We start from the raw sequence: 19,546 nt of genomic DNA on the forward strand, positions 1-19,546 counted from the left end.
TAGATTGCTGGAATCCAAAACTCTGCCCACCTAAGGATGTGTAAACCCTTCTGCATTATATGCACAATGTGTGTGCCACTTTGTTTTTTTATGTAAGCCACTATCGTGGCATTGTCCATCTGGATCTGCACTGGTAGGTCTTGCAGAAAGGACTGGGCCTGCCACAAGGACACTTGTTTTGCACCACTGTGCCCAAGCCTGTTAAGCTGGTATATGTGGTCACAATCACCCAATTACAGATTGACAGCAGGCAAGCCCTGGTAAAATTTGGGGTGTAGAGCCACCAAAGAAGTGATTGGCAAGTCTGTGGTGACAGTCTGAACATCTGCCTGTAGAGTTGGACATCTGTTTTGACCAACATTGGAGCTGTTGGCTTTGCAGTGGCCTGGCATTAAATCTGGAAAATGAGACTGCTTTGAAAATTCACCACCATCATTCCAACGGCTGCATAGCACTGATAATCAGTCCTGACTTGATATCCTAAACCTTCTCTTATGAGAGCTAAACCCCCTGACACTGATTTTTGAAAGGGAGACTCAGAAACACCATCCTTTGTGTAGGACTTAGGTTGGATTTGGGAAAGTTTACCATAAATCCAATATTCTGGAGTGTGTCCAATGTCAATTGAAGATGTTGTTGCAACAGGGTCCCTGATAAAGCCTTGATCAACAGATTGTCCAGATATGATATAACATTAATACCCAACCCATGAGCAGAGAGATCATATGTGCCATGACCTTTGTAAAGACTTTGGGCACTGTTGATAGACCAAAGAGCAGAACGTGGAACTTAAAAGGGCCAGTGATGTCCCTTCCAAATGGGGATATGTAGATAGGTTCCCTTGAGGTCTACGGAAGCCAAATATTCTGTCTCTACCATGGAGCTGATGACTGATTGTACTGATTCCACCTTGAACTTTTCCAGGTAAAGGTAAGGGAATTACGACTTTAGATTGAGAATTGGATGAAAGATCCCATCCAGTTTGTCCACCAAGAAGTCATTTAAATAAAATACCTGGCTGAGACAATTACCTCAGAATCTTAAAGAGAGGAGAACACCTGAATGATGTCCTTTGTTCTGCACAGATCAGGAGGAAGAGGGGAAGTAAAGAAATGGTCACTAGAAAGTAACCTCTGGATACAATCCCGCTAGGTTGATTCCAGATCTCCCGAAAATTGAGTAAACAGGCACACACCACCTGAACATTTTTTCTGGTGCCTTAACCACAGGATGGTGGGTACCTGGGGTGCCCAGTCCTCTGAATGTTCCTCAATGGGAAACCCTTGAAATGCCTCTTATAGCCTTAAAATTTCCTCTGCCTTGTGCCTGAAAGGCACATATCCTGGAAGTTAAGGGCTCTTGCCTCCCATAACCTGAGAAATCATTCTTGTGAGTTCAGAACCGAACAGGAAATCGCCTTCAAATGGAAATGCTTCAAAATATGTTTGGATTCACAAAAGCATTCCATGCTCAAAGCCATAAAGAACGTCTGTCAGAAACCGCCAAGGCTGAAAAATGAGACTGCATCTAGATTGCATCTAATAAAGTATCAGCTTTGTTTGCCAAGCCTCCATGGTTTGGTTAGACAATAAAATAGCCATTTAAGGAACCCCTGACTGTAATCCCTTGACCACCTGAGCCATCCAGGATTCAACAGTCTAAATCACACAGGCTACAGTCAGAATAGGCCACAGGGATACCCGAGAAACAGAAAAGATAGATTTTAGAATGGATTTACTCTTTCTATCTAATGGATCTTTAAGAGAAACAGACTGTACAGAATGAATAAGAGTTGCTTTAGCTAGCCTAGTGATAGGAGAATCCACCTTGGGTGGGACTTCCAAAGGCTTTGTGTCATCCCTGTCGAAAGGATAAAGATCTCTGAACCTCCTCAGAACCTGAAACTTTGAGTCAGGCTTGGGCCATGCTTCTGTAAATGCCTCCCCAAAATGAGAAGACGCTGGAAAAACAGAGACCTGTTTCTTCTTGCATTTGAAAAAGTTGAACTGATCTGAGGAACAGTATAATATTGTAAATGCAAAGTCTGGTGGACTGCTTCAATTAAAAGAGCTTCTCCTGAACTGGGTTGTGGATAATCCTCCCAAGCAGAGGTATCTTATCAATCAGTATCTATTTCCCCTTCCTCCTTGGATGAAGTGGAAATTCTGAATCCTCCCCAGGAAAATAAAAAGGAGAGTCCATTTATAGTGGCTGAGGACAATACGGACACCACCATCTTATATAAAGATGTGGTCATCTTTGCATGGCATCTGTCCATATTACAGGCCCAAGGTGGCTCAATAGAGGGATCACATTCAGGCCGCGACTGAGTGCAGGGTATAACACTAGCCTGAGACTGACATAATTCAGCAATGTCATCTGTCATAGACCTGGCCCAAGCAGGCAACCCTGTCTGTTCTGTAAAACAACCAGGCTGTGAGGTCACTGACACCACGGAGCATGCTAAACATAGCCTGAATCTGTATAACCCTTATGAAATTTCTTATTGCAATTAGCACAGGTGAAATATGTAGCCGATCTTGGCTTGCATTTGGGAACTTTGTCTGGTTACCGTAACATAATGACATAGTGCCCGATACTACTCAGATACAATAAAACAAGACTGCCTAAGACCCAAAAGGGTGCAGAAGGTAAACTTAGTATCACAATAATACAAATTCATAAACCACACACTAATGTTTTCACAACCAATGTGGGGAAAAAAACTACCTAAGTTCCTAACAAGAGAATAGTGCAGTGTTAAATTGCACTATAACATCCAGCAGTATCTGTTGTCATATAATATCATACGCTAATTATGAACATGCTGGATTTATTACAATAGTGACAAATCCCAGCCCTGTGCTTCAGGTCAACAGTGGTCCCTTAGCAGCAGAGTTACACTGTGTTACTCAGATCTACACACTTAAAGTGTTGGGGTCGGGGTTTAAAAATGGAGCCAAATGCCATGTCCTAAGCCCTAGCCTTGTTTGGAGTGGACCCTAACATGATGCTGTATGCCACAGTTGCTCCATATGGGGGCGGGTCTAACAGTATCCAGAAGTGCCAGTCCCATGTGCTTCTGCTGCTGACCTGTCTGGACCAGGTGCCTCAGTTAAACAGGTGCCCTGGTGCTTGGTGCCACAATGGACCGGCTGCCTGCCATCATCATTTGAAAGAGGGGAAGAGTCTCCCCGCCAGGTGTGCACCCATCCCAACACTTGAGTAAGCAACAGCCCACGGTGTCAGGGATCTTGTTTCCAATTACCTGGGTGGCTGGGCACTCAGCACCACGCCACCCCGGCCGCTGGGGTTGGAAAGCTGCAGCTGCCAGCAACATCGAAGGACAAAGGGAGGAAGGGGGGTGCACAATACCAAATGGACCTAGCCGCAACTTCCAGTAAGCCTGCATTCTGGAAATATCAGGAAATGGGGGATATGCTGACAATACTGCCTTACCTTATCCCCAAGGATGCCTCCTCGGATGCTAGGTTCGGTGGATACAGAGCCCCAGTGACTGCTCACAGTTTGCTGACTTCTGCAGAGGATAAGAGAGTGAGGTCTCATGCTCCAGCCTCTGTTCTATCTGCCCCCACTCTGTTAGAGTTTGCTACCTGTAATCAGGGGATAAGTAAAGCACCCAACTTTAAAAAAAAATAAACTAAATAAAACCTAACTAAACTAAATAAAACCTAAAAATCTGAGTTTCTAACATCATGCCTTGCTCCAAGGCACTAAAACAAGACTGAGTGGCTGCCGGAAGAGGATGGGGTTATGTAGGGGAGGGAGTCAGCAGTTAACTCAATGGTCATATGCATAACCCAGAGTAATGGCACGTCCCCCCAGATGGATTATAGAGGAACTGGTATGAATAAAGTCTGATAACATATTTGCCTCATTAAGCCAACATAAAAAAATATTCAGTATCACATAATACCAGGGATCGCATAGCTAATCATGAATGTGCAATATTATGTGGAATCTGTCTTTTACCCTTACACCCTGATTCTGTTTGGCCTATGGGCTTTAGGCTGGGTGATTGCTTTTACATCAGCAGATGCCTGACTATGGGTTGTTTGGTGTCATGCTTATTATTTAAATTATTAGTTTTTACATTGGTTCATCTGAGCTGGGAAGTGGACATCTGGAGAAGCTTATTACCTTGATGATTTCCTCTTTGTACCAACAGCTAGTTTTTCCTATTGTGCAGAGCTTTTTTTCTCTGGAGCACTGGACAAGTGTGAGGGCTCTTTTATCATACCTCAGCATTGAGAGTGACATATTCTCATGCTGTCGTAGGCTATCTCTATGAGAAAGTCATTAAGCTGCACAATGCTATTGTTTTGGCTTTTTTGTTTGGTAAGGTTACCTTATGTAAGGGTCAATGTTTTTAGGGCTTTTTCATTTTACATGTCATGTTATACCCATGGCAGGTTTTTATGTCCCAAGCTTGACCGTGTGACTTTGAATGTTTGTAGGCCATATGACCCTGCTTCTTCCTGGCCAATATATTTGGTGAGGTGGATGGGGATACCATGAATCTTTTGTTGCTAAAGCTGCTACTTGTTTTCACTATAGAGTTGGGGGAGGAGCATTTACGTAATGGCAACATAGTCTTTTTTGTGATAATTTGGGTCTAGTTCATGTCATCAATGGTCAACGGTTCTTTTTTTCCAGTTCTGAGGCTATTGGCACAGCTTGTCCTGTGTTGCCTTTCTTTCAACGTCTACTTTGTGGCAAGGCACGAGCTGGGTGTGGACAATGCCATTTTGGATGCACTTTTTCGCTTATTCAGTAGGCCAAGTTTTGGCAACTGGCATCTACTCCCTCTGCGGTCTCTGAAGTTTGTCCCACAAGTTATTTGGTCAGAATGCAGAGGGTAACACATTGGTTCATAACCCCAGTAATCTTTAATATATATTGGTAAATCTTTGTTATGCATAAGTAGTTTGGTAAGACCTTGCATCAACTTTTTTATCTTTTTTTTGGAGCCTTTTAAACTGCAGGTGAATGTTTTGTTGCAGTTGCACAAAAGATTGTGAGAGTCCTGTACCTAATAATGCAGGTGCACTATTAATATATAATTGATTGTTTGTTGTCTGTTGTTTTGCTGTTTGTGCTTCACCTTTTGAGTCAGTTTTATTTTGGAGTTTTTTGCATTAGTAAGAAAGTCACATCATCAAAGCAAGCCATGCCCTCTTTGTTGTAGTCAAACGTTTTCTTTTCTGCTGTACAGAATTCTCTGCTCAAAATCTCAGAGTCACAGAGTCTGTCTGGTGATTATGGCAAAAAACACCTTTTCTTTAGGCCTCCAGTGGCACATGGTTGATGCACTTTTACGGCTCTTCATTGATGGTGTATCAATGTAAATGGGTTGTTCAATGGTGCATTCTGTCCCTTGACTTACCCCTCAAATAGTATGGCATTCATTCCATTAGTATTGGTGCTGCTACTACTGCTATGACTTTCTGCATCCCCCTCCGTATTGTGTGGGTTGTTTAGTTTTGTTTTTCATTTAAATATCTCTGTTTTTATTGTTGAAGGAGAGCACCTAGATGTTTGTCCCTTTTGGTTTGTGGTTCACTTTTCTGTTTATTGGGCCTCTCAGTCACATGTGGCCCGTGACTCCAATGTATTTGTGGTGAATGAGTTGATCTAGTTGTTGGGGCATATAAATACTGTATGAGATGGGAGAACCTAATACCTTGTTTGTGGATTGAGGTCGACAGGTTTGGCCCTTTTAGGGTGGTGGTTATGCATTTGGGGTGGAATGATATAGGAATTCTTGACCTTCAGTTTGATATGGTTTGTGAACTTGAGACAGTTATGGGTTGATTTGGTTTTCCATTATTCCTAGGCACACCTGACTGATGGGTCTATTTACTAAGCCTTGGGTGGAGATAAAGTAGATGGAGATAAAGTAGCAGCCAGTTACCTCCTAACTTTAATTTTTCAAACCCAGCCTGTGATATGGCAGTTAGGTGCCGATTGGCTGGGACTTTATCTCCATCGACTTTATCTCCATACAAGGCTTAGTAAATAGACCCCTGAGTAACTTTAAGGGACTGATTAAGGACAAGGCTTGGAGAAAGTGAAAACATTTTAGGTTTGTCTCAAAGAAGTTCACTGATTTAAGCAGGGTGGCACTCATTGTAATGAGGTGGGTGTTTTCTTTTTTTTACAGTTGTAGATAGTGTGGTTTAGTGTATTACAGATTAAATAATCAGGAGCAAAAAAACCCTAAAACAATATAAATATAAAATAATTAACGGTCTCACTATTGATAATCATACTTGAATATGCTGCTCCCTAACAACTCTGAATTGCTTAAGAAATATAAACGCATGAAATGATAATCAAAACATTAAAAGAGCGCTCATACAATCTGATAAGATAATGCATACACTTTAATGTTCCAATATATAATGAATTATAAAATCCATTAAATAGCAATAAACTCCAAGTACTAATAAGGGCCCTACACACTGGTAGATATTGAAGAATGATATGGACGATATCGGTCAAAAATGAATGATAAATTGTTCAGTGTGGAGGCACTATTGATGAACGATGTCGTTCATCATTAGTCTATCATCGTTTATCATTGCAAGCCAATTTGGATGATATAGTTGTATGCAATGTGCAATATGCTCAATAAATCGTTCAGTGTGTATGCTCAAAATCATTACTAAAAGCTACCTGAAAAACCGTACATAGGTCATATCTTTCATTGTGCAAATCGCTCATATCTCTGTGTGTAAATCGCTCATACTGTATCTCTCAGTGTGTATGGACCTTTAGATTGAAGTCCAAACAGTTAAAATTGTATTGTAGTATAACTGAACCTGGATAAGTTCCAATCAGGTAGACAATCAGTCTTAATTATAGGAAAATAGAATTTCCCAGATCATTAACAGTGCTGTGCTGAATGGTATAAGGGACTTCAACATTACCACTTACTGATGCCTGTCAATTAATGCTGCCAGATAATGACCGATGCAATATACTGTAATATAATATTGTCTGGCCAGCACTACGCTTGACCTCCTCCACTGACAGCTGTAACCCAGAGGACAAGAAGCCGACCATTTTCTTACCCTAATAAGGGAGCATCACTGCAGTCTGGGCGTTCTTCGTGATGGCATCGGTAAGGGAGAGAGCTGCCATTATAGCAATCCTGCAGAAGAATTCAATGACTGTCTGAAGAATGGATTCCAGGAGGATCATTAGAAGCACCATATCATGTTTCTTGTCTGGTTGTCTGTTAATTCTAGGCAGACCTGTCTGAGTGACTTTAAGGGACTGATTATGGACAAGGCTTGGAGGAAAGTGAAAACATTGGTTTCCAAAAGGGTCTTAGGTTTTGATGGTTTGGTTGTTTAGCATCCATTGATTTGTCTCCAAGATATTCACTGATTTAATCAGGATGCATTTATTGTAATGAAGAGGGTGTTTTCTTGTTTTTGCAGTTGTAGATAGTGTAGTTTAGTTTATATTGGCGGACTAAGCTCCTTTATAAACATTGCCTTGTATGGTGGTAAAGAATGGCAGTCCAGTGGCTAATTTTGCTTCCCTACATATTCTGGTTTGCTCTTCTTCAATACACAGGGTAGATTGATTTTACTCTGCTGGGAACAGCAGTACCTGCTGCCTGGCTAGTCTTGTTGTTGTGTAATGGTAAAGGAAATAGAGCCTGATACTTGTCATTGATAAGGGCAATTTGCACTGCAAGTTTGTTCATGGACATCTGTTAATATAAGACATTATTTAATTAATCCACTGTCCATTCTTCATTACTGCAATCATAAGCATATTTATTGATTGAACTTTTAATAAAAAGGCTGACCATTTTTAAAGGCTATCACAAATCGGACAAATAGAACCCACCTGTGTACTAAACATTGCTACTTTATAGTGGCTCATTGCTCACCTGTCCTGCAGGACAGGTTTTTAATAAATGCTTTGTATATTAGAGCCGATGCAGCCAGGAAATGGGTGCCACCATCTTGCCCTGAGTTAACTGACCACAATTCCTTCAGAGTATGTGATACAATGGGGAAGGTTACAGAATTGTAACCTTCCTCATCTAGGTAACAGATTCTCAAATATCTGTTACGAAAAGCTAGGAGTAACAAATTCCCCAATGATTATAAGTATTTTAGGTGATAGTGGCACCTGAGGTGAAAATATCAGAAATAAAAATTTCAGATAACAAGAAAATTCCAACATATCACACAGTGGCATCAAATGCAATAATTAAGACTATAAAATTAGTCCCATATCAAATGCCAACTGTGATGATATCTCCTGGTATGGACTAATTAGCTATTTAATGATCGATTCAAAATGTGCAATATAAATAAATTTTATGTAAGTTTGAGGTCAAAACGTTAATAGAAAAGATAGATAAAGGGGATGAGGTCGGTAATGGTGAAATGTTGCTCCAACACTTCTGCTTTTCACATGAAATCAAGAGTGTTTTTTATTGCACCCAATATTCCCTAGCGGTCTCCCATCTAGGTACTAATATGCACTGTCCGCTATAATTTCATATGCAGTGGACAGCAGAAGACGGGCCCTGAACCTATACATTTCCTTTTATCTAATTTTTTCAGTACTCTCTCATCCAAATGTCAGCTAATTATCTCTCTGCAATGCCAAGGTAACAGAGAATCTGTGCATAAATATTGGACCGCAGAAGTACCTCTTTTCTGGTATGCGCCAATAACCAAACACCCTCTCATTCACTAATTCTTGTGATATTACTGCCATATTTCACTGGCTACGCCCAATCTTGCCTGATCTTGGAAGCTAAGCAGTGAGAAGCCCTATTAGTACCTAGATGGGAGACCGCTAGGGAATATTGGGTGCAGTAAAAAACACTCTTGATTTCATGTGAAAAGCAGATGTGTTGGAGCAACATTTGACCATTACCGACCTCATCCCTTTATCTATCTTTTCTATTAACGTTTTGACCTCAAACTTATATAAAATGTATTTATATCGCACATTTTGAATAGATCATTAAATAGCTAATTAGCCCATACCAGGAGATATCATCACAGTTGGCATTTGATATGGGACTAATTTTATAGTCTTAATTATTGCATTTGATGCCACTGTGTGATATGTTGGAATTTTCTTGTTATCTGAAATTTTTATTTCTGATATTTTCACCTCAGGTGCCACTATCACTTAAAATACTTATAATCATTGGAGAATTTGTTACTCCTAGCTTTTCGTAACAGATATTTGAGAATCTGTTACCTAGATGAGGAAGGTTAAAATTCTGTAACCTTCCCCATTGTATCACATGTGTGTTTGTTTGTGTACTCAGAGCCGGTGCAACCCGCTCAGCAAAGGGATGCAAAGCAGGGAGGCGCCGGAGTGGAGAGGCGCTTTCTCTGCTTTGCATCCCTGCAGTTCACTGTGTGCTGCTGCCGCTGCACTTGTCACACTAACAGGCAGCGGCGCTGGCAGTGGGAAGCGTGTCTTCCTCAGACTCTCTCTCCTCGCCCTGCAGCTGTGAAAATCCTACTCACCACCAGCCCATATCTGCCTCCTCCGTGTGGCGCCTCCTCCTTCTCTCCATGCTCTCTCTGCTCCTCCTCACTGTTGTGTGTGCAGACTCCGTCCTCAGACAGCGGGACTGCCCCCATTCAATTCAATGCCCACCAACTTTACATTGTGCCTGGAGGCACATACACGCCCCTTGAATGACCCTACTCCTCCTTCATTAAGCAGCACTGTGCAGCGTCAGTGTCTGTGTCTCTGTAACACAGACGCTGTTTGGATGGGGTCATAACCTCTGTCACTGTCCAGTCTGTTTCACGCTGTCTGACATGCCTAGCCCTTCACATTCCATTCTTCTGAAGGAGAAGGACTATTAAGACCTGCCAGAAATGATTTACAGCCCAACCCACCAGAGATCCTCAGAGTGCAGTAATCAGTGGCCACTGATTCCAGGTACTAATATATCCTGTACATATAAGACAGTTGGCAGAAGAAGTCATAAGAATAGGAGTACTCTCTCTTCCTCCTGAGATGTAATTCATTTGAACTACGTAAATGCTCCACATTTCTATTAAATGTGTAAGTCTGGTTAAATAAATGTGGTGTATTGAGCCCATGCAATATGTAACCTGGAATTAAAATGGGTTGGGACTGATTAGCCAGTGTTTGGGATGCCGGCGGTCAGAAAACCGACCACAGCATCCCGATGATCTAAATACCGACAGGGGCCCCTAACTTCCCTCCCTGCAGTCTAAACCTAACCCCCCGCAGCCTATCCCTCACCCTCATTGGTTGTGCCTAAACGTAACCCCACTACTGCTTACCTGCCCTGCATCCCTTTGGAACGTCATTTGGCATCTTGGCTCCTCCTCTACACTGAACAAACAATTGCACAGTTGAGAGGTGGCAGAGAAACCACACCAGTGAGCGCCAAATGTGCCTTTATTTTCACCCCCCCCCTCCCCAAAAAAGGGGGAGGGACCGATACTCTTTCTGGCATAGGGCACCAAAATGTTTAAGTACGGCTCTGCCACCCTCTCCCCTCCCCTCTATCTCTGAAGGCACTTCAGTCTTCAGCCCCCCCCCCTCCCCTCCCACCTTTTCCTTGAGAGACCACATCCCTTTTTGAGGCACACACATTCAGCGCACACTCTTTATAAAGTGTGGGAGGGAGCAAATTTATAGTTTGCAGGGGGGCGCCGGAAACCCTAGCACCGGCCCTGTGTGTACTATACATTTTTTTACATACTAATTAAAAGTTAAGTTTTATTCTATAAGAGTGCCCCAACACAGAGTCTCTCTTTTTTCTTTGAAATCTCGACACGTACCATTGACTCTGGGTGCACCACTAGCAATATCAACTCCTTGGATACCTATTTCAGGCATCTTTCATGTACATGCACTGTTGGTTTACAAGGGACATATTCTATAAGAGCCCATTACGAAGATTATCTCAACAGTCCTGTGCGGCACCTAATTGAACTATTTCTCACAATTCCTTCAGTCCTGCAGGAGCTCTTCATTACTGCACATGTTAGCAGCCAGTGCACCCTATTTATGACCCTAAGGTCCAGCATTCATTGCCAGTGCAATTTCTGATGATCCTGTCTGCATTTGTTGACCGCTGTCTTTATAGTTTGACTCGACAGTACTGCTCCACTGCTACTGTGTTTAGTACTGCTTCAGTTCGTACTTCTGATGTCCTGCTTTCATACCATAGCTTTGCACTACAAGTTTCAGTTTGTTCCTATCAAAGGGGGTAATTCCGACCTGATCGCACGCTAGCTATTTTTTGCAGCGCTGCGATCAGATAGTGACCGCCTATAGGGGAGTGTATTTTCGCTTTGCAAGTGTGCGAACGTTTGTGCAGCCGAGTGGTACAAAAAAGTTTTGTGCAGCTTCTGAGTAGGTCTGAACTTACTCAGCCGCTGCGATTACTTCAGCCTGTCCGGTCCCGGAATTGACATCAGACACCCGCCCTGCAAACGCTTGGACACGCCTGCCTTTTTCCAACCACTCCCTAAAAACGGTCAGTTAATACCCATAAATGCCTTCTTCCTGTCAATCTCCTTTCGATCAGCTGTGCGAATGGATTCTTCTTTAAATCCATCGCACAGCAACGATCCGCTTTGTACCCGTACGACGCGCCTGCGCATTGTGATGCATATGCATGCACAGTAGTGACGTGATTGCTGTGCTGCAAAAAACGGCAGCGTGCGATCAGGTCGGAATGACCCCCAAAGAGAGCAAGGTTCAGATTGTTCCTGTTCTACAGTGCGTTTCAAGTCTCAGTCTACAAATCTCAGACTGTTCTATTCAACAGTGCACTATGATTCTCTGTCTGCTCCTGTTCCACAATGCATTACAAGTCAATCTGCTTCTGTTCAGTGCATGATAAAAAAAAAAAAAACAGCCTGTTTCCTGCTGTCAGCCTCTACCAGAGATCTAAGGGCATAGTTCTCATCACTTAATTTCTGTAAAAGTAGGTAAAAATTAGAGATGTGCACCGGAAATTTTTCGGGTTTTGTGTTTTGGTTTTGGATCCGGTTCCGCGGCCGTGTTTTGGATTCGGACGCATTTTGGCAAAACCTCCCTTAAAAATTTTTTGTCGGATTCAGGTGTGTTTTGGATTCGGGTGTTTTTTTTCAAAAAACCCTCAAAAACAGCTTAAATCATAGAATGTGGGGGTAATTTTGATCCTATAGTATTATTAACCTCAATAACCATAAGTTCCACTCATTTCCAATCTATTCTGAACACCTCACAATATTATTTTTAGTCCTAAAATTTGCACCAAGGTCGCTGGATGACTAAGCTAAGCGACCCAAGTGGCCGGCACAAACACCTGGCCCATCTAGGAGTGGCACTGCAGTGTCAGACAGGATGGCACTTAAAAAAATAGTCCCAAAACAGCACATGATGCAAAGAAAAGAGAAAAAGAGGTGCACCAAGGTCACTGGATGGCTAAGCTAAGCGACACAAACACCTCAATATCACAGGAGTTATTCGTTCTATTCAATGATATTATTGGTCCAAATCACTGGAAAAAAATGACAAAATCACAGGAATTATTCGTTCTAATCAATGGTATTATTGGTTCAAATCCCTGGAAGAAAATGACGAAATCACAGGAATTATTCGTTCTAATCACTGGTATTATTGGCCCAAATCACTGGAAGAAAATGACAAAATCACAGGAATTATTCGTTCTAATCAATGGTATTATTGGTCCAAATCACTGGAAGAAAATGACAAAATCACTGGAATTATTTGGCAAGATCACTGTTATTAATAATGATAAATCACTGATATTAATTGGTAAAATCTCGCTATCACCTGCCTAGTGAAGTTGAATCTAAATGGGATTTTGTACCGGGGACACAATGGGGTAAATTTACTAAGATGGCAGTTCTATTCAAGATGGGATGTTGCCCATAGCAACCAACCAGATTCCAGGTATCATCTTCTACAGGGCCGGCTCCAGGCCTACTAGCACCCTGAGCGAGAAAATGTAAAAGTGCCCCCCCCCCCCCCCCATGCGCGCGCTCCTGGAAAAGTGGGCGTGGCCTCCTGGAAAAGTGGGCGTGGTCTCATCCCCCAGCAGTGCCAGCTACACATGACATGCCCTCCAGCAGTGCCAGCTACACGTGATAGTGTTCACTTTTTAGGGCAGGTTGCTGATCACAGGGAGGGCACATTTTTAAGTTAGGTGGGCAAAATGATGTACATACTGTAATGCTTGTTGTTCCCATTTCCACACGCTAAAGCATGGACAGTGCGCGCCGAAGGCGCGCAGCAAAAATTTAGGGGAGTTACTTCGTGGGGAAGGTGCGTAGCCACATTATAGTGGCAATTCACATTACACCACACAGTAGTGCAGCTAATACACATTGCACCAGGTAGAACCTCCTATAAGAGCACGTTAGACACATTGCGCCAGGTAGAGCACTGAGACACACTGCCCAGCCACAGACGCCTAGCGGGAACACTACATGATATGCCCCCCAGCAGTGCCAGCTACACATGACATGCCCCCCAGCAGTGCCAGCTACACGTGACATGCCCCCCAGCAGTGCCAGCTACATAAATGGCCACACAGTTCCAGATGGATAAATGCCCCCACAGCGCAGATATGCCCCCACAGTGCCAGATACATTAATGCCCTCACAGTGCAAGATATGCCCCCACAGTGCAAGAAATGCCCCCACAGTGCAAGAAATGCCCCCACAGTGCCAGATACATAAATGCCCCCACAGTGCCAGATACATAAATGCCCCCACAGTGCCAGATACATAAATGCCCCCATGGTGCCAGATACGTGCCTGATACATAAATGCCCCCACAGTGCCAGATAAATGCCCACACAGAGCCAGATAAATGCCCCCACAGAGCCAGATAAATGCCCCCACAGTGCAAGATATGCCCCACAGTGCCAGAAATGCCCCCACAGTGCCAGATATGCCCCCACAGTGCCAGATATGCCCCCACAGAGCCAGATATGCCCCCACGGAGCCAGATATGCAATGCCCCCACAGTGCTAGAAATGCCCCCACAGTGCCAGAAATGCCCCCACCGTGCCAGAAATGCCCCCCCACTGAGCCAGAAATGCCCCCACAGTGCCAGATATGCCCCCACAGTGCCATATATGCCCCCACAGTGCCAGATATGCCCCCACAATGCCAGATACATAAGTGCCTCCACAGTGCCAGATATGCACCCACAGAGCCATAAATGCCCCCACAGTGCCATAAATGCCCCCCACAGTGCCAGAAATGCCCCCACAGAGCCAGAAATGCCCCCCACAGAGCCAGATAAATGCCCCCACAGTGCCAGATAAATGCCCCCACAGTGCCAGAAATGCCCCCCACAGTGCCAGAAATGCCCCCCACAGAGCCAGAAATGCCCCCCACAGAGCCAGATAAATGCCCCCACAGTGCCAGATAAATGCCCCCACAGTGCCAGAAATGCCCCCACAGTCCTAGAAATGCCCCCACAGTGCCAGAAATGCCCCCCACAGAGCCAGATAAATGCCCCCACAGTGCCAGATAAATGCCCCCACAGTGCCAGAAATGCCCCCCACATAGCCAAAAATGCCCCCTGTGTGCCAGAAATGCCCCCACAGTGCCAGATAAATGCCCCCACAGTGCGGATCCCCCCCCCAAAATACCTGCGGCGCTGGGGAGGAGTACTGCTGTCCGCCTGTCCGAGTGTGGGAGTGCTGGCGGCCGGGCGAGTGAGTGAGCCTGGGTCCGGGTGCGGGCTGGCGGGCGGCCACTTGTGTGCGCTATGCGCGGCGCCGGCGTCTGACGTTAGACACCGGCGCCGCGCAGCGTGCATAGCGCACACACAGGGCCGGCTCCAGCATCGAATATAGCAGCGCCAGCGCGCGGCGCCCATTAAGGGCGGCGCCCTGCGCGGCCGCTCTATTCGAACATGCCTAGAGCCGGCCCTGATCTTCTAGAAGGTGCTAGATAAATGAGAAGTAGAATCTGATTGGTTGCCATGGGCAACATCCCATCTTAAATAGAACTCTCATCTTAGTAAATTTACCCCAATAACTTCATCAGTTGTTTAAATTCCAATGCACTAATGGCGGAAAACGGGCGCACGTCTAACAGCGCACTGATTATACTGAGAACTGATTATACTGATCACTGATGATAATACGGAGAACTGACACTGAGCAGCGAGAACAGCACTGGACTATTGTACTGTAGTATACTGGTCCCCACAATGCAGCAAAGATATTGAGCACTGATCCGGAGAATAGAACTGAGTCTGACACGGAGCTGCAAGATAGAGCAATGGCCTACTGTACTGTACTACTATATATACTGGTGGTCACCAAAATGCTGCACTGTACTACTATATACTGCTCACAACAATGCAGCACAGATATGGATACTTGAAGTGACACAGAGCTGAGAGGTACAGCAATGGCCTACTGTACTGCACTACTATATATACTGGTGGTCACCAAAATGCTGCACTGTACTACTATATACTGCTCACAACAATGCAGCACAGATATGGATACTTGAAGTGACACAGAGCTGAGAGGTACAGCAATGGCCTACTGTACTGCACTACTATATATACTGGTGGTCACCAAAATGCTGCACTGTACTACTATATACTGCTCACAACAATGCAGCACAGATATGGATACTTAAAGTGACACAGAGCTGCAAGATACAGCAATGGCCTACTGTACTGTACTACTATACTGGTGGTCACCAAAATGCTGCACTGTACTACTATATAGTATATACTGGTCACACAACAATGCAGCAGATATTGGGCACTGATCAGGATACTGTCTATAACTGAGTCTGACACAGAGCTGCAAGATACAGCAATGGCCTACTGTACTGTACTATTATAATATACTGGTGGTCACGACAATGCAGCACACTGAGCACAGATATTTGCAGCACACTGAGCACAGATATTGAGCTTTTCAGGCAGAGAACGTAGCCACGTCATCTCCACTCAATCTCCAATGCACGAGTGAAAATGGCGGCGACTCGCGGTTCTATATATGGAATACGAATCTCGCGAGAATCAGACAGCGGGAGGATACAGTTGGCCTCGTTCGGGTTAACCGAGCAAGGCGGGAAGATCTGAGGCTGCCTCGGACCCGTGTAAAACACGTGAAGTTCGGGGGGGTTCGGATAACGACGAACCGAACCCGCTCATCTCTAGTAAAAATTTACATTTTCACCTACTTTTGTAAAAATTACGTTTTTTGGCCATTCATCATGAAGGCAAAAATGGAGATATCACAGATATCTCCTGCTTACCTTTAACTCTCGATCTGGCCCAAGGTCCCCATTCACTAGTATGGGGAGATCATTCATCAAGCTCCGAAAATACAATATTTTCAGAGCTTGACTACGGGAGCATTCGCCATCTACAGAAGGCGAATGCTCCCTCACTCCCACTGCTTACCTATTGGAAGCAGAGTCGGCTTGTGAAGAGGGATCCTTCTGAATCCCTCCGCCTATGCTCGGCTTCTTCTGCCAAACGCCGGGCCTTTATTTGCCTGCGTGAGACTTTTCCAGCATCTCCCCTAAAAGTGGATAATCATCATCCTGCTCAGCTCATTTATCTCATGTGTCTGCAGTATCCTATCCTCATATATGGACTTATTCTGCTGAGCCGTCCACTGCAGCCCTACTCCTGATCATCTGCTGCTATACCATTCATTCTCTTGTGCATCTACTAATCTATAGGATGTCTCTCTAGACTTTAAACACTCTGACAACTCTACTTACCATATTCGCCAGCCCTGCTGGCAACAGAGACTGTTGCTGTGTATCCCGTATTAATAAATAACCTATGCTAATGAAGAGGAACTTGCTCAGACCTCATTGTTTTCCCCATTTTCCCTTCAGCTGTACAAAGACCTTGGCTACTGAGACAAATCCAAACCAATCAGAAATCCTGACAAAGTTGTCTAAGTCTTTATTTTAGATAAGCCGAAAATTAGCCTAAAAAAGTGTTAAGTTGTTGGAAGGGTTTGGGTATGGGTGACTTGCGCTTGGGTATGGGGGTGGGGGCGAGTGCAACAAAGCCCTTTATGGACAAATGGCAATAGTCCCTGTTAGTTGGCATGCCGACTGTCTCGAGGTGGCGGGATATAGGTGTCGGTATTGTGGCTGTCTGTCTCCTGATTGCCGGTCACAAAACTATATCCCGCCAGAAGTTGTTACTGATTTTGGGTTACAATCTGCCATGTGCTGAAAGGGCATTTGTATTTTCAGAGTTTGATAAAAGCAAGATAAATCTGTATAGTCTTTATAATAAATAGCACAAAAACTTTAATTTTTACAGATGTACAGTACAGTAATTGAACATTAGTACTTTCACTTCCACCAAGGCATGATAAATGGGCCTTGTAATCTTTTTTGGTAAACCTAAAAAGAGTGCACTACAGTGGTTTAGTCATTATAATAGCATGAATCAGTTTCTCTGAATTAGTTAATGAAACTATATCCCACACTTTGGCAATATTCCTAAAATTATAACCAGTGATCTACATGTGCTTCTAGGTGTTGAAATGGGGTGTGGTGGGAGGTTGTGGGTTGCAAAAAGGCCCCCCACCCAAACATTTGAGATGTCCAGATGTCAAAATGACCGGCCCTGTACCTTTCTCATCTTCCACTTCATATGCTCCTCCCCACTGCCTAGGGTTGCCACCTCATGCATCATCGATTCCTGGAGATTCCTAGATTGTGTGAAAGAAGGAATAACCATGGAAGAGTAAAGGTCAGTACTCACCGGCAGATGTTGGGAGAGATGTGTGCTGAGCGAACTGCTCAGCACACATCTCTCTCCCCGCTCAGCACTGCACAATGTGTGCTGAGTGTGCGGGGGGAGACGGGGGCGCTCATTTCACCCAGCGGGTGAAGTGAGTGACCTGCTAGATTGGCCTGCATGCAGATCACTCCGTGAGTACCCCCTTTAAGTGTTGCACACAACCTAATCAATATCAAGCTTCCATAGCTTAAACAAACAAATGCACTACAAAAAGGTGCATGTTAGCGTTTAAAAAATATACATATATATATATATATATCTAAATATAACTTGAGCCTCTATTTGTTTCATGCGTGCTCATTATGTTATAAATATATGTGTGACATGCCTGTCAGCTCTTGTTGCTCTTCTCACATGAATCGGGTTGGTGTTACTTCACCACCGCAGCCCGGGGAAATGCTGAGGAAGAGCTGCCGATGGCAGTGTCACGGCAGTTTCGTCTCAGTCTGCGGTCCGCAGGCGCAGCCCAGGGAAACGCTGAAGAAGAGCTGCCAATGGCAGCATCACGGCAGCTTCGGCTCAGTCTGGGCTGAACACAGTCTTGCGAGATTTGATGTCACTGTTGCGAGACAGTCACTGTAGTTCACAGAGTTCCTCGGCTGCTAAGGAGCACTGCTGGTGCTCCCAGTGTTCCCTTATTCCTGGAGAATCCAGGAATCTGGGTGATGGGAAAAGCCTCCTGGAGGGTTGCCACCAAATCCTGGAGAATACAGGAAATCAGGGAGAGGTGGCAACCCTACCACTGCCCCCTAAACTCTGAGAGACACACGCAAACTGCATGCAATATCAACGTTCACATAGGAGAGCTATTATTCAGAGACACATGCAAACCACACACAATGCTAATGATGACATAGGAGAATTATTATTCGGACACATGCGAACTGCATGCAATGCCAACATTCAAATAGGAGAGCTATTATTCAGAGACACACGCAAACCGCATGCAGTACCAACGTTCACATAGGAGAGCTATTATTCAGAGACACACGCAAACTGCACACAATGCCAACGTTCACATAGGAGAGTTATTATTCAGAAACACATGCAAACTGCACGCAATACCAATGTTCACATATGAGAGCTATTATTCAGAGACACACACAAACAGCACGCAATGCCAATGTTCACATAGGAGAGCTATTATTCAGAGACGCACACAAACTGCACGCAATGCCAAAGTTCACATTGGAGAGCTATTATTCAGAGACACACACAAACTGCACGCAATGCCAAAGTTCACATTGGAGAGCTATTATTCAGAGACACACACAAACTGCACGCAATGCCAAAGTTCACATATGAGAGCTATTATTCAGAGACACACACAAACTGCACGCAATGCCAATGTTCACATAGTAGAGCTATTATTCAGAGACACACGCAAACTGCACGCAATGCCAACGTTCACATAGGAGAGCTATTATTGAGACACACGCAAACTGCACGCAATGCCAACGATCACATAGGAAAGCTATTATTCGGAGACACACACAAACTGCACGCAATGCCAATGTTCACATAGGTGAGCTATTATTGAGACACACGCAAACTGCACGCAATGCCAACGATCACATAGGAGAGCTATTATTCGGAGACACACACAAACCGCACGCAATGCCAATGTTCATGTAGTTGAGATATTATTTAGAACTGCACTTGCGCAAAAACGTATAAAAGTCATTATGGTGCATGCGTAACACAGAGACGG

The 19,546-nt window shown here is 44.2% G+C and overlaps 1 pseudogene; it reads left to right on the forward strand.

Annotated features, from left to right (window-relative positions):
• Nucleotides 1–8,760: 8,760 nt before the first annotated feature.
• Nucleotides 8,761–8,879, forward strand: LOC134945331 (5S ribosomal RNA; annotated as a pseudogene).
• Nucleotides 8,880–19,546: the final 10,667 nt, after the last annotated feature.

Source organism: Pseudophryne corroboree, chromosome 1 (assembly GCF_028390025.1).
Source record: "Pseudophryne corroboree isolate aPseCor3 chromosome 1, aPseCor3.hap2, whole genome shotgun sequence".
Lineage (NCBI taxonomy): Eukaryota > Metazoa > Chordata > Amphibia > Anura > Myobatrachidae > Pseudophryne > Pseudophryne corroboree.